General features: G+C 47.6%; 4 non-coding genes and 5 pseudogenes across 4 annotated transcripts; 6 read left to right on the plus strand and 3 right to left on the minus strand.

The window, feature by feature from the left end:
• The first annotated feature begins 47 nt into the window (after positions 1-47).
• On the plus strand, positions 48-163 carry LOC120529119 (annotated as a pseudogene).
• A 533-nt stretch (positions 164-696) lies between these two features.
• LOC120529104 lies at positions 697-805 on the plus strand (annotated as a pseudogene).
• A 416-nt stretch (positions 806-1,221) lies between these two features.
• Positions 1,222-1,384, minus strand: LOC120529137. Its single transcript, XR_005633654.1, has one exon. It is a non-coding gene; the product is annotated as a U1 spliceosomal RNA (small nuclear RNA).
• Positions 1,385-2,339: 955 nt separating this feature from the next.
• Positions 2,340-2,458, plus strand: LOC120529066. Its single transcript, XR_005633607.1, has one exon. It is a non-coding gene; the product is annotated as a 5S ribosomal RNA (ribosomal RNA).
• Positions 2,459-3,003: 545 nt separating this feature from the next.
• On the plus strand, positions 3,004-3,112 carry LOC120529116 (annotated as a pseudogene).
• Positions 3,113-3,539: 427 nt separating this feature from the next.
• Positions 3,540-3,701, minus strand: LOC120529139. Its single transcript, XR_005633656.1, has one exon. It is a non-coding gene; the product is annotated as a U1 spliceosomal RNA (small nuclear RNA).
• A 930-nt stretch (positions 3,702-4,631) lies between these two features.
• On the plus strand, positions 4,632-4,750 carry LOC120529125 (annotated as a pseudogene).
• Positions 4,751-5,285: 535 nt separating this feature from the next.
• Positions 5,286-5,398, plus strand: LOC120529122 (annotated as a pseudogene).
• Positions 5,399-5,816: 418 nt separating this feature from the next.
• Positions 5,817-5,980, minus strand: LOC120529144. Its single transcript, XR_005633661.1, has one exon. It is a non-coding gene; the product is annotated as a U1 spliceosomal RNA (small nuclear RNA).
• Positions 5,981-13,886: the final 7,906 nt, after the last annotated feature.

Here is a 13,886-nt window from a genome sequence, read left to right on the forward strand (position 1 = left end):
GGGCTTCCACAGTTGCCTATTTGGGGAGAGAAAAACAAGCAGCTGTCGTTTACGGCCATACCACTCTGAATACGCCCAACTCGTCCGATCTCGAAGCTAAGCAGAGTCGGGCTCGTTAGTACTTGGATGGGAGACCGCCTGGGAATACCGAGTGCTGTAAGCTTTTGCCTTTGTGCCAGTAGGAGGCGCCTTCACCTCGCTTTTCTTTCTTCCTTCCACCCGTGTCAGAAGCTGGGCTCTTGGCAACCGAGCGATCTGGGGCAGCTCTGGGTACACATTCGAGACTTGAGCCGGTGCTTGCCCTCCCTTTGATTCCACTGTGGGATTGCACGTTAGCAAGGACACGAGGTTGCTGGTCCTTTCTGGACGATGCTCCCCTTTATAAAGTTGCAGGCTCCCCGTCTGAAGAGCTGCACCAGATCTATCTGTCTATCTATCCATCCATCCATGAGGAGGAACGGGGAACAGGGTGGTCTTAAATGGGTGGCAGAGCCGACAGAAGGGGATCAGCATGAAGGGCAACGACATTCTAATTCAAAAGACATTCCGAAAAATTTCAAAAGACTGGCAAAACTAAAAAAAAAATGAAGACAGACAGGGGAAGGAGAGAAAAAAAAAAAAAAAAAACAGGGCTGTCGTTTAGAAAAGAGGGCTTCCACAGTTGCCTATTTGGGGAGAGAAAAACAAGCAGCCATCGTTTACGGCCATACCACTCTGAATACGCCCGATCTCGGAAGCTAAGCAGAGTCGGGCTCGGTTAGTACTTGGATGGGAGACCGCCTGGGAATACCGAGTGCTGTAAGCTTTTGCCTTTCTGCCAGCAGGAGTCGCCCTTCACCTCGTCTTTTTCTTTTGGCTCTTGGCAGCAAGGAAAGCGGCTTAAAATCAGTAAAGAGGCACAAAAAGAATGAATGATTATTTGTATTATTGTTTTATTACGGTGGGTGAGGGTCCTTAAGATAAATAAATAAATTGATTAGTTAATTTAAATTAATATTATTTTTGATACCATTTTTCTAGGGGGCGGGGGTTCTGAAAATAAATAAATAAACAAATAAATAAATGGACAGACAGACAGATTGACCGATTGACTGATTTTTGGAACTTCTTTATGTATTGCTTAAAGCTCCCAGAACCGTTGTCTCACAGGCTCCTGCTTCACAATCACCACTCCATAAAATGAAACGCATGTTTTTTGTCTTTTTTTTGAACCAGGATTATCAGGGGAGAGCGCGAACGCAGTCCCCCACTACCACAAATTATGCAGTCGAGTTTCCCGCATTTGGGGAAATCGCAGGGGCAGTCACACCCGAGTGCAATGGATGAGCCTCGCCCTGGGAGAACCACCTTAGTGATCATGGTATCTCCCCTGCCAGGTAAGTATGAGTTGTACAGCCCGGCGCTCATCCTCCCACTTCCTCGGCTTCGCCGCTCGGCAGCGGGACGATTTCCCCAGCGCAGTCCTCGGTCTTTCGGGCTCCTTCGGGATCCTTCGGGCTTCTTCGGCCTCTGAGCGCATGCATGCGCGGAGTTAGCCGCTCACCAGACGCCCGTGTGCCCCGTGACCCGGATGACGGGGTTGCAAAGACCTCACCACCTTGATTAGACAGGTTTCGCCAGCAAACCCAAGGTGCACCTCGCTCTTATGCAAACCAGCCACGCATCGCTGGAGCTTATTGGCTGGAAGAGAAACAGGAGAGCTAGGACTGGGCGGGACGCTGAATGATAAACAGCCGCCCAACAGCTTAGACAGGCGGCAAGCGGCAGGCAGGAGGCAAAGCTGCGAAAGAGGGAGGCGATCCTGCGCTCCGGAGACCGAGAGGAAGAAACCCTCTGCGTGGGCGCTCGCACACGGCAGCAAAGCACCATCGGGAAGATCTGCGCCGAGGCCGCCGAGTGATCTGGGGCAGCCCTGGGTACACGTTCGAGACTCGAGCCGGTGCTTGCCCTGCCTTTGATTCCACTGTGGGATTGCACGTTAGCAAGCACACAGGTTGCTGGTCCTTTCTGGACGATGCCCCCCTTTATAAAGTTGCAGGCTCCCCGTCTGAAGAGCTGCACCAGATCTATCTGTCTATCTATCCATCTATCCATGAGGAGGAACGGGGAACAGGGTTGGTCTTAAATGGGTGGCGCGAGCCGACAGAAGGGGATCAGCATGAAGGACAACGAACATTGTAATTCAAAAGACATTCCGAATAATTTCAAAAGAATGGCAAAAAAAAAAATGAAGACACACAGGGGAAGGAGAGAAAAAAAAAAGAAAAACATAGAGATGTCGTATATAAAAGAGGGCTTCCACAGTTGCCTATTTGGGGAGAGAAAAACAAGCAGCTGTCGTTTACGGCCATACCACTCTGAATACGCCCGAACTCGTCCGATCTCGGAAGCTAAGCAGAGTCGGGCTCGGTTAGTACTTGGATGGGAGACCGCCTGGGAATACCGAGTGCTGTAAGCTTTTGCCTTTGTGCCAGTAGGAGCGCCTTCACCTCGTCTTTTCTTTTCTTCCTTCCACCCGTGTCAGAAGCTGGGCTCTTGGCAACCGAAAGCGATCTGGGGCAGCTCTGGGTACACATTCGAGACTTGAGCCGGTGCTTGCCCTCCCTTTGATTCCACTGTGGGATTGCACGTTAGCAAGGACACGAGGTTGCTGGTCCTTTCTGGACGATGCTCCCCTTTATAAAGTTGCAGGCTCCCCGTCTGAAGAGCTGCACCAGATCTATCTGTCTATCTATCCATCCATCCATGAGGAGGAACGGGGAACAGGGGTGGTCTTAAATGGGTGGCGAGAGCCGACAGAAGGGGATCAGCATGAAGGGCAACGTACATTCTAATTCAAAAGACATTCCGAAAAATTTCAAAAGAATGGGAAAAAAAAAAAAAAAAATGAAGACAGACAGGGGAAGGAGAGAAAAAAAAAAAAAAAAAAAAAAAAAGCGCTGTCGTTTAGAAAAAAGGGCTTCCACTGTTGCCTATTTGGGGAGAGAAAAACAAGCAGCCATCGTTTACGGCCATACCACTCTGAATACGCCCGGATCTCGGAAGCTAAGCAGAGTCGGGCTGGTTAGTACTTGGATGGGAGACCGCCTGGGAATACCGAGTGCTGTAAGCTTTTGCCTTTCTGCCAGCAGGAGTCGCCCTTCACCTCGTCTTTTTCTTTTGGCTCTTGGCAGCAAGGAAAGCGGCTTAAAATCAGTAAAGAGGCACAAAAAGAATGAATGATTATTTGTATTATTGTTTTATTACGGTGGGTGAGGGTCCTTAAGATAAATAAATAAATTGATTAGTTAATTTAAATTAATATTATTTTTGATACCATTTTTCTAGGGGGCGGGGGTTCTGAAAATAAATAAATAAACAAATAAATAAATGGACAGACAGACAGATTGACCGATTGACTGATTTTTGGAACTTCTTTATTTATTGCTTAAAGCTCCCAGACTGTTGTCTCACAGGCTCCTGCTTCACAATAGCCCAAGCACCACTTTCATAAGTTGAAACGCATATTTTCGGTCTTTTTTTTTTTGAACCAGGATTATCAGGGGAGAGCGCGAACGCAGTCCCCCACTACCACAAATTATGCAGTCGAGTTTCCCGCATTTGGGGAAATCGCAGGGGTCAGCACACCGAGTGCAATGGATGAGCCTCGCCCTGGGAGAACCACCTTAGTGATCATGGTATCTCCCCTGCCAGGTAAGTATGAGTTGTACAGCCCGGCGCCATCCTCCCACTTCCTCGCTTCGCCGCCGGCAGCGGACGCATTCCCCAGCGCAGTCCTCGGTCCTTCGGCTCCTTCGGGATCCTTCGGGCTTCTTCGCCTCTGAGAGCGCGATGCGCTGGGAGTTAGCCGCCACCAGACGCCCGTGTGCCCGCGGACCGGATGACGGGTTGCAAAGACCTCACCACCTTGATTAGACAGGTTTCGCCAGCAAACCCAAGGTGCCCTCGCTCTTATGAAACCAGCCACCCATCGCTGGAGCTTATTGGCTGGAAGAGAAACAGGAGAGCTAGGACTGGGCGGACGCTGAATGATAAACAGCCGCCAACAGCTTAGACAGGCGGCAAGCGCAGGCAGGAGGCAAAGCTGCGTAAAGAGGGAGGCGATCCTGCGCCCGGAGACCGAGAGGAAGAACCTCTGCGCGGGCGCCGCACACGCAGCAAAGCACCATCGGAAGATCTGCGCCGAGGCCGCCGAGTGATCTGGGGCAGCCCTGGGTACACGTTCGAGACTCGAGCCGGTGCTTGCCCTGCCTTTGATTCCACTGTGGGATTGCACGTTAGCAAGCACACAGGGTGCTGGTCCTTTCTGGACGATGCCCCTTTATAAAGTTGCAGGCTCCCCCGTCTGAAGAGCTGCACCAGATCTATCTGTCTATCTATCCATCTATCCATGAGGAGGAACGGGGAACAGGGTTGGTCTTAAATGGGTGGCGCGATGACAGAAGGGGATCAGCATGAAGGACAATCTAACATTGTAATTCAAAAGACATTCAATAATTTCAAAAGAATGGAAAAAAAAATGAAGACACACAGGGGAAGGAGAGAAAAAAAAAAGAAAAACATAGAGATGTCGTATATAAAAGAGGGCTTCCACAGTTGCCTATTTGGGGAGAGAAAAACAAGCAGCTGTCGTTTACGGCCATACCACTCTGAATACGCCCCAACTCGTCCGATCTCGAAACTAAGCAGAGCCGGGCTCGTTAGTACTTGGATGGGAGACCGCCTGGGAATACCGAAAGTGCTGTAAGCTTTTGCCTTTGTGCCAGTAGGAGGCGCCCTTCACCTCCTTTTCTTTTCTTCCTTCCACCCGTGTCAGAAGCTGGGCTCTTGGCAACCGAAATGCATCTGGGGCAGCTCTGGGTACACATTCGAGACTTGAGCCGGTGCTTGCCCTCCCTTTGATTCCACTGTGGGATTGCACGCGTTAGCAAGGACACGAGGTTGCTGGTCCTTTCTGGACGATGCTCCCCTTTATAAAGTTGCAGGCTCCCCGTCTGAAGAGCTGCACCAGATCTATCTGTCTATCTATCCATCCATCCATGAGGAGGAACGGGGAACAGGGGTGGTCTTAAATGGGTGGCGAGAGCCGACAGAAGGGGATCAGCATGAAGGGCAACGACATTCTAATTAAAAAGACATTCCAAAAAATTTCAAAAGAAGGGAAAAAAAAAAAAAAATGAAGACAGACAGGGAAGAAGAGAGGAAAAAAAACAAAAAACAGGGCTGTCGCTTAGAAAAGAGGGCTTCCACGTTGCCTATTTGGGGAGAGAAAACAAGCAGCCATCGTTTACGCCATACCACTCTGAATACCGATCTCGTCCGATCGGAAGCTAAGCAGAGTCGGGCTCGGTTAGTACTTGGATGGGAGACCGCCTGGGAATACCGAGTGCTGTAAGCTTTTGCCTTTCTGCCAGCAGGAGTCGCCCTTCACCTCGTCTTTTCTTTTGGCTCTTGGCAGCAAGGAAAGCGGCTTAAAATCAGTAAAGAGGCACAAAAGAATGAATGATTATTTGTATTATTGTTTTATTACGGTGGGTGAGGGGCCTTAAGATAAATAAATAAATTGATTAGTTAATTTAAATTAATATATTTTTTGATACCATTTTTCTAGGGGCGGGGTTCTGAAAATAAATAAATAAACAAATAAATAAATGGACAGACAGACAGATTGACCGATTGACTGATTTTGGAACTTCTTTATGTATTGCTTAAAGCTCCCAGACCTCGTTGTCTCACAGGCCTCCTGCTTCACAATACAAGCACCACCATCATAATTGAAACGCATATTTTCGGTCTATTTTTTGAACCAGGATTATCAGGGAAGAGCGCGAACGCAGTCCCCACTACCACAAATTATGCAGTCGAAGTTTCCCCTGATTTGGGGAAATCGCAGGGGTCAGCACACCCGGAGTGCAATGGATGAGCCTCGCCTGGGAGAACCACCTTAGTGATCATGGTATCTCCCCTGCCAGGTAAGTATGAGTTGTACAGCCCGGGCGCCATCCTCCCACTTCCTCGGCTTCGGCCGCCGGCAGCGGACGATTTCCCCAGCAGTCCTCGGTCCTTCGGGCTCCTTCGGGATCCTTCGGCTTCTTCGCCTCTGGAGCGCGCGATGCGCTGGAGTTAGCCGCCACCAGACGCCGGTGCCCCGCGGACTGGATGACGGGTTGCAAAGACCTCACCACCTTGATTAGACAGGTTTCGCCAGCAAACCCAAGGTGCACCTCGCTCTTAAAACCAGCCACCCATCGCTGGAGCTTATTGGCTGGAAGAGAAACAGGAGAGCTAGGACTGGGCGGACGCTGAATGATAAACAGCCTCAACAGCTTAGACAGGGCGGCAAAGGGGGAAGGCAAAGGGGAGGGGGCCCCAAAGGGCCCCCCCGGGGGGGGGGAAAACCGAGGCCAAAGTTTCCTTTACCTCATTTCCCTTTTGGTGGCCCAAGAAATAAGTTAAAATTTAAAAAAAAAATAGAAAGTTATTTTTGTTTTTTTATAGGGGTTCCTCTTAAAAAATAAATGAAGTTAACGATTAATAATTTTTAACCCTTAGTGATGTTATTATATTTTAACAATAACGTGGACGATCCAGATATAATTATTTTATTTAATTTATATTTTGTCAATCTTGCCCGGTCCAAAAAATACAAAAATTTTAACGAATTTTTTTCAATATTTTGGAACTCTAATTGTACTCCCAGATGTGCCAGGTCCGTTACAATGCAGCCCAGCGTCAATGCATTTCGCCTGTTTGGGACCGGATTCGGGCATCCGCCCCGACTCGACCACAAGCATCGTTCCGCTTGGGTGGACTACTTCCCCGAGGATGGATGACGTGCCCGGGAACCACCTTAGTGTTGAGCCCTGCCGGCAAGAAGGTTGCAAGCCGCCCCTCCGCTTCTGGCCGCACCAGAGGCATTTCCCAGCAAGCCACCCGGTCCCTTGGAAACCGGGACGCCGCGGAGCTATGCACGGCCAGGGCGGCCGGGGCAGGAAACCCACCAAAGGGGCCCGGGCCGGAGACGAGGAGAGCCTCCGCGTTGGAGACCAGCAAACCCAAGGTGCCCGGCTACAACGCCACCTGGACATGGCTGGAAGGGGATACTGGGGCCTTGAGTACACCCACAGGCTCGGGTCACCCGGCCGAGCAATTCGAGGCGGCGCCGGCCGGGCTGAGAGGAAGGCCCCTCTGAGGGCGCACCATGCAGAAAAGCACCATCAAGCTGCCGAGGCCGAAAGGGTCGGGCAGAGGGACACGTTGAATTTTAGGTGCTTATGTTTGAAATGAACCGTTGGAAACAAGTTCAGTCTAAAGTGCCAAAATTGGAACGCTGAAGGTGACAGACATCTGTGATATCCAATTTTACTTGGGGAGCGGGGAAAGGTCTGGTTTGGGTGCTGGGCAACGAAGTCAGCTGCCGGACCAACGGGGATTCCAGCTCGATATTCAGAATGGCCGAAACAGGACTGGGGAGGGAAAAACGGTTCTTATAGGCTTCACAGTTGCCTATTGGGAAAGAGCTGGCCATCCTACCTTCTGATCCTCCGAAGCTGACTCGGGTACAAAGGGGCGGATGTACTTGGGGGAGCCCCGGAGACGGCCAGAAAGATTAGCTTGTCAGACGAAACTGAAACGCTTTCCGTTTTTTAACTGAAAAGAATGGGTTTGGAAGGAGGTGGACCTATTAAAAAATCGGAATTGGCAAACTTGCCCCTTTAAAGCAGAGTAAGGGGCCACAGTACTGGCCTCTGGCCGACCCTTTAAAAGTGCGCTGCCGTCTGAAGAGTGCACCAGCTATCGTCTATGTTCCTTCCTTCCGCAGGAGGAGCCGAACGTGGTCTTATGGAATGGGAAGGAAGGGTTCAGCAAAGGGCAGTTTCTAACAAAAGACATTCAAATTTCAAATTGGAAAATGAAGAAATGTAAGGAGGAAAAAAAAAAAAAAATAATTGTTTAAAAGGGCTGGTTTTTATTTGGAAAAAAAAAAAAGCATTCGATTACTTGAATCTATTCTGCCGATCTCGAATAACATATAACATTAAGGGAACGCATTCAGGTCTAATTTTTTTTCAAATTTAGAACCCACTCCATCTTTGGGATGGGCAGGCATTGGTAAACCCAAAACATGAATGAAGATTATTGTTTGGTTCCACTGTGCAGGCTGTTAAAAAATGTAGTTAATAAAAATATATTCTTGAACCATTTCAGGACGGTTCTGAAATATATGCAAATAACAGCAGCGTTGCCACCGGGATTGCCCTGGAACCTTTTTTCTTAGCCCAGGCCCTGTCTCCACTCGACTGCCAACCAGCCACCCCCTAAAAAGCTTCGCTTTTTACCGGGGATCAGGGAGCTGACCCCCACTCAAATATCGGGACCGCATTGGGAATCAGGGAGCAACCAAGTGGAGGTGACTCGCCCTGGGAGACCAAGGAAGCATGGTCTGCCCGGCGAAGTAGGGGCGCGCGGCCGTCCCACTTCCGGCTTACCGCCCGGGGTTCCAAGCCTTGTGCCCCAAGGGACCCCGAAGATGCTTCGCCTCTGGCCCCGGCACGGGGCCCGCACAGGCGCCTGTGGTGACCCGGTTTGTTACGACAACCTTGAGAAGGATTGCAGAATCCAAGGTGCACCATATAAAACAATTCAAAGGGAAAAGGAAAGGACTAGCCAGGAGGAAGAAAAGCAAAGTGAGGAGCGGAAGCGGGCAAGCTCATGGGGAAAAGAGGCCTTTTAAGGAAGAACCCCTGATACGCAAGCGGCAGCTGCAATGAGGGAAGTCCGAGCGCCCGGGTTCTGGGCAAATGCTTGGTGAGGGGGCTTCCTGCCTTTGATTCCTTGGGATTGCCCGTTGTGCAAGGGTTGGTTCTGGGCCGAGGCCCTTTAATTCGGCCCGCCCAGGCTCACACTTTTCTCTATCCATCTATCCATGGAGGGCAGGGAACGGGGGCTTAATGGGTTTGGGCACCGAGAGGATCAGCAGCATACCCTTTAATTCAAAAGATTCCGAAAATTTCAAAATGGAAAAAAGAAGACAGAGATAGTATGAAAAGCAAGACTCGATTTAAAAGATCCATGCCTTTTGGGGGGAAAAAAACTAACAGGCTGATAGAAGGCCTTGGCAAATCAAATTCCAACTTATTCCCGAGAAGAGAGGCTGCTCTTGAGGGAGCCCTGGGAATAAGTGCTGTGTTTGCCTTTCTGGGCCAGCAGAGGCTATCGTTTTTCTTTTCCTTATCGGATCCGTAAGCTGGGGTAAAATTAATTTATTTGTATTTTGGGGCGAAAAGGGGTTCACTTATTTTCGCTTGGGAGGGGTCTTGAATGAAAAGGAAAATTCAGATTTAACCTAATTAAGGGCCTTGAATAAAATGATAGATAAATTTTATTAACATCCTAGGGGCCCCGAATTTTAAATGGAAAAGGCGTGGAGAAAATAAGGAACCTGTTCCCCTTCCCATAATGCAAGCCATTCCCCATTCGGAAAAGCAAAGGGAAACGATCAGGTTTGGAGCAGACCGGGACTGAGCTTCTTGCCTAGAGCGTTACCCGGTTCCCTCGGTCCGGTCAGCAAAAGAGATGCAGATTCCCTTAGCATTTTTGGCGTTTCGGCTAAAATGGCGTTCGCAATGGGTGACCTGTGGGGCGAGATACCAATCATTTCGGCACGAGCCCGGTCGCTCTGAGGGCATTTTGGCTCAGACCGAGGCCGCGGGGCTTGCAAAAACCCACCCAAAATTCAGGTTGCGACTAGGCATGGGAAAGGGACCGGAGTATACTGAAAAATCGGGAAATTACGTTGGGATAATGGAAATCCCCCTCAACTGGGGCTGGGCGGGAACAAATCATCCCCGGAAGACAGGTTGCCCACCCGCTTGGCTTTGATGCCACAAGGACTGCCAGCCCACCGTTCGGCTCATTTTAGAAATGCACGGGCCAATAATGAAGAGGTTCAGAGTGTTTTGAAAGCCCATTTAGGGAGGAAACAAATTAGTCCAGCACGTCAAATAGCAACGAGCAAGGTGTGAAAGGGGGGAGAGGGGCAGGAAACGTGCCTGAACCTCCGCACTCGAGAGCAACTTAAGGAGGAGCCCCGACAAGGGTTTTTAGTGGCTCTGGCCTTTTTCCTGCACACCGCCGGGCCCGTCTGGACCCGAACGTCGGCCCGACGTGCCGGCCTGCCTTATTCCGAGGTACCACGGACAGACCTTTGGCTGCGTATAGGCGGGGTCTGGCTCCCGAACCGTTCCCCAAAAGGGGAAGGGAATTAAGGTGCACCTGACGAAGGGAAGGAGAAGCAAAAAAACAGGGTTGATTTAAGGGGAAAAAAAAAAACAAGGGGGGGAAGAAAAAAACTGAATATAGGCTGGAAAAGGGGCTATTGGTGATGGCGAACCAAATCTTATACAACTTAACTTAGCCGGAGCAAGAAAGGAAATTAAACTGGAAGACCCGAGAAAACTTTAAGGGGCCTTTGCACGGGCTTCCCTTCCCCTTAGGAACCTTATCTGGGGCACCGGTCCATGATTCAACGTCTTCCTTGAAGTCACTGTGATATTGAACCTTGTAATCCTTCTCTTTTTCCTTTTAGGGGGCTCCCGTCTGAAACTCAAATATTGGTTAAAACAAAATGAGGAGGGGGAACATTTTTTTAAATGGTTTAGCCGAGAGGGTCCATTGAGAAAACAATTAATCAAAATTGAAATTTAAAGGAAGGAAAAAAAATAACAACAGAAGATGAAACAACAAAACCAGGATGCTTTGGAAAACTTTTCCCCGTTCTGAAGAAATCCACCTCTTTACTACCTCAATGCCCGATTCGTTCCAAGCTGGAACAACCTTATACTGGAGGGAGACGCCAGATACCATTTTGAAAGGTTTCCAAGGCCCATCCCTATGTACTTCCCTGAGAAAACTTGCAACTGACACGCAGGAATGGCTTGAGCCCTTTCCCAGTCATGGTTCCGTTGATGGACTCTGTCCTTTCTCCTTCCTAGGTTCGCGGCTGCATTCCTACATTATTTGCTCGATCATGGGTGCAACAAATTTTTCAGCAAGCGACCTGGCTGACATTAAATTAATCCCCCAAATTGAGAACAAAAAAAAAGCGAAGGAAGAAATACAAAGGGCGCGTAGCGAAAACCCAAATAACTATGGGAGACGCCCATAGTTTCAAAAGAACCCCGAAACCCAAATGGAAGCAAGAATCGTAAATTTTGAGAGCCCCTGTTGTTGACTAGCAGCAGGTGCTTCCTTTTCCTTGTTCTGAGAAGAAAGGGTAAAAGAGAGCACAAAGTTGGCTATTTGTTTGGCTAGTACCTTTTATTTTTTTTTTTTTTTTTTTAATTTCTTTAGAGATATAAACAATAACGGGTCCCCAATTCCGATTAGTTGGAAACTTTGACCCGGAGCCAAAAAGTCGGTTGACAACATCTACAGTACATTTAGAAAACAGGTTAGGAGAGCCAAAGGGTCCAGGGAAGCACCCGTTGGGGCAAACCCCCGCAATGGAACCCCCGAAACACCTTGTGAAGGACCCCAAAAAAGGTTTTTACCGGCCCCCCTCCCTTTCCCGGGGCGGGGCCTCTTCCAGCCATCCTCGGTTGCCTTCCGATCCCGGGTTTGCCTTGGGCCAGGGGGTTACCTAAACCCCTGTCCCGGCCCGGTGAGGGTTCACCTCCTTATTAGCTTTCCGAAAAAATAAAGGGTCCAAAAAAGAAAAGTTTTGGTGGAGACAAAAAAAAAAATTAAGAATGTAAAAACCCAAACAGACAGGGGGAGGGGGAAAAAAAAAAAAAGGAGGGATTCCCGGGGAAGGGGAGGCCCTTGGGCCCCGCAACCACTCACATTGGAAATCTCCGAAGGAGCCTGATTGGGAGGATCCTTGGAACCGGGCCCCCCTCCATTCCAGTGGGTCCCTTTAACCAGGTTTTTCCTTCCTGGAACTCCTTTATATTCAGGCTCTTTAAGACTCATTTTTTTTATATCTTGAGGGGCAAATTTTTTTTTTAAATGGGGTGAGCCGAGGGATCCAAAAAAAAATTGTATTAAAAATTGATAATTAAAAATGGAAAAATAAATGGAAAAAAAGAACAAGAAATGCAATAAAAAAGGGTTCCCCGTTCCTTTTTGGGAAAAAAAAGCAGCTGGTTGCACCCCCCTACCAATCGTCGATTTCCAACTAGCGGAAACCCCGAATTTACTTGTGGGACCTGCCTGGGTAAGTGGTTTTTTTGCCTTCCTCCCTTATTTTTTTTTTTTCCTTCACCCGGGGGGGCTTTTGGAAAACCGTCTGGGGTCCTGTAAAGGAATTGCTTTTCTTTAAATTTTGGTCAAGGAGGGGGTTCTTCTTCTGGATTTTTAAATTGCAGGTCTGACCTACTAACCTTCTGTATTTTCCCCCGGGGCAGGAACAGGGTGGTCTAAATGGGGGACCAAGGTAAAGAAGTTTCTTTATAAAACTTTGAAATTTAAAGAAGGGAAAAAAAAAATGAGAAAAAAGAAAAAAAAAAAAAAAAATGCTTTTAAAAAGGTTCCATTCCTTTTGGAAAAAAAAGGTTTTAAAAAATTTTCTTAACGCCGGTTCTCTTATACAATTGGTGGTTAATTTAAGGGGCCGCTGGGAATACCGGTGGTAATGTGTTCCAGGATCCCCTACTGCTTTTTTTCTCTTACAGGAAACGTTTCGTAAGAGGAAAAAAAAATGTTTGGGGTTTTGTTTTTTCGGGAGGGTTTTAAAAAAAAAAGATTTTTAAAAAAAAAATTTTTTTAATTTTTTTTGGGGGGGGTTTAAAAAAAATAAAATTTCAGTCGGTTGCCGATTTTTTTATAAAGTTACTTATAGTTGGGTCCTTTATGTTATAGATAAGAGAAATTGAAACTTGTGCGCGGTTTAGTCAAGTTATATGAGTTAACCGTATGGTTGTAAATTTGGCATAAAATGAAATTAAACTGGTAATACAACATTGAACAGTCTGGCCTCTCATAATCTTGATCTTAGCCTCTGGGTGTGCTAAATAGACACACTACCGCTCTGTATGGATCAAATTCTCATCCTATTTCATATTACCCTTTAATTGAAACGTTTACTTGGATTGTCTTGTATTATATCTTATGCATTTGATATATGCTTTAGATTGTTATTTTATATTGAACTATGACCAAACAAGAATTAAATTTTATGTCACTGAAACAAACTGCCTATCCTAGAGCAGAGACAAAGATATTTTGTCAGAGATATCCTGCTTTGAGTCTATCGAGGAGTGGTGGGATCTAAAGATAGATGTTACAATTCAAAGGAAAGCGTCTTTAAAATTATCACTCCAATATAAAATGAAGCATATTTAAGCACTCAACATCTCAAATATGACATCAGGTATGGTGGGGGTAGCACTGCAGAGTGAGTATCGACAAAATGAATTACCTGAACATCAAAATTTGAAGTAAGAGTGTAAAACCGTGGGTCTCATGGAAACACGGGTAACGAGCCTCCTGGTGCCCGTGATATGACGGTAAGAGAAGCCAGTGTATGCTTTGGGGACGCGAATTTACCTGTTTCTCTAGGAGAGGGTTATAAGAAAAGGAAGGGATAAAAAAAAAAAAAAGAGAACGAAGAGGTTTAGTAAACTTACAGTCAATGAGGGCTTTATGCACATCATTCTCGTTCAGTTTTTTTTTTCTGTTGTGTTCGCTGGGATTTGCTCTACTTTTACTTTTACTTTTACTTTTACAAGATACATATACTTAAATATACACACACATAATCCACACATGGCTGGCGCCCTGCCTGGGATTTGTTTCTGCTTTGCGCCATGTGTTGGCTGGGATTGGCTTTAGCCGATCCCCGTGACCCTGTAGTTGGCATATAGCGGGTTGGATAATGGATGGAT

The sequence above is a fragment of the Polypterus senegalus genome, chromosome 4, assembly GCF_016835505.1.
Source record: "Polypterus senegalus isolate Bchr_013 chromosome 4, ASM1683550v1, whole genome shotgun sequence".
NCBI lineage: Eukaryota > Metazoa > Chordata > Cladistia > Polypteriformes > Polypteridae > Polypterus > Polypterus senegalus.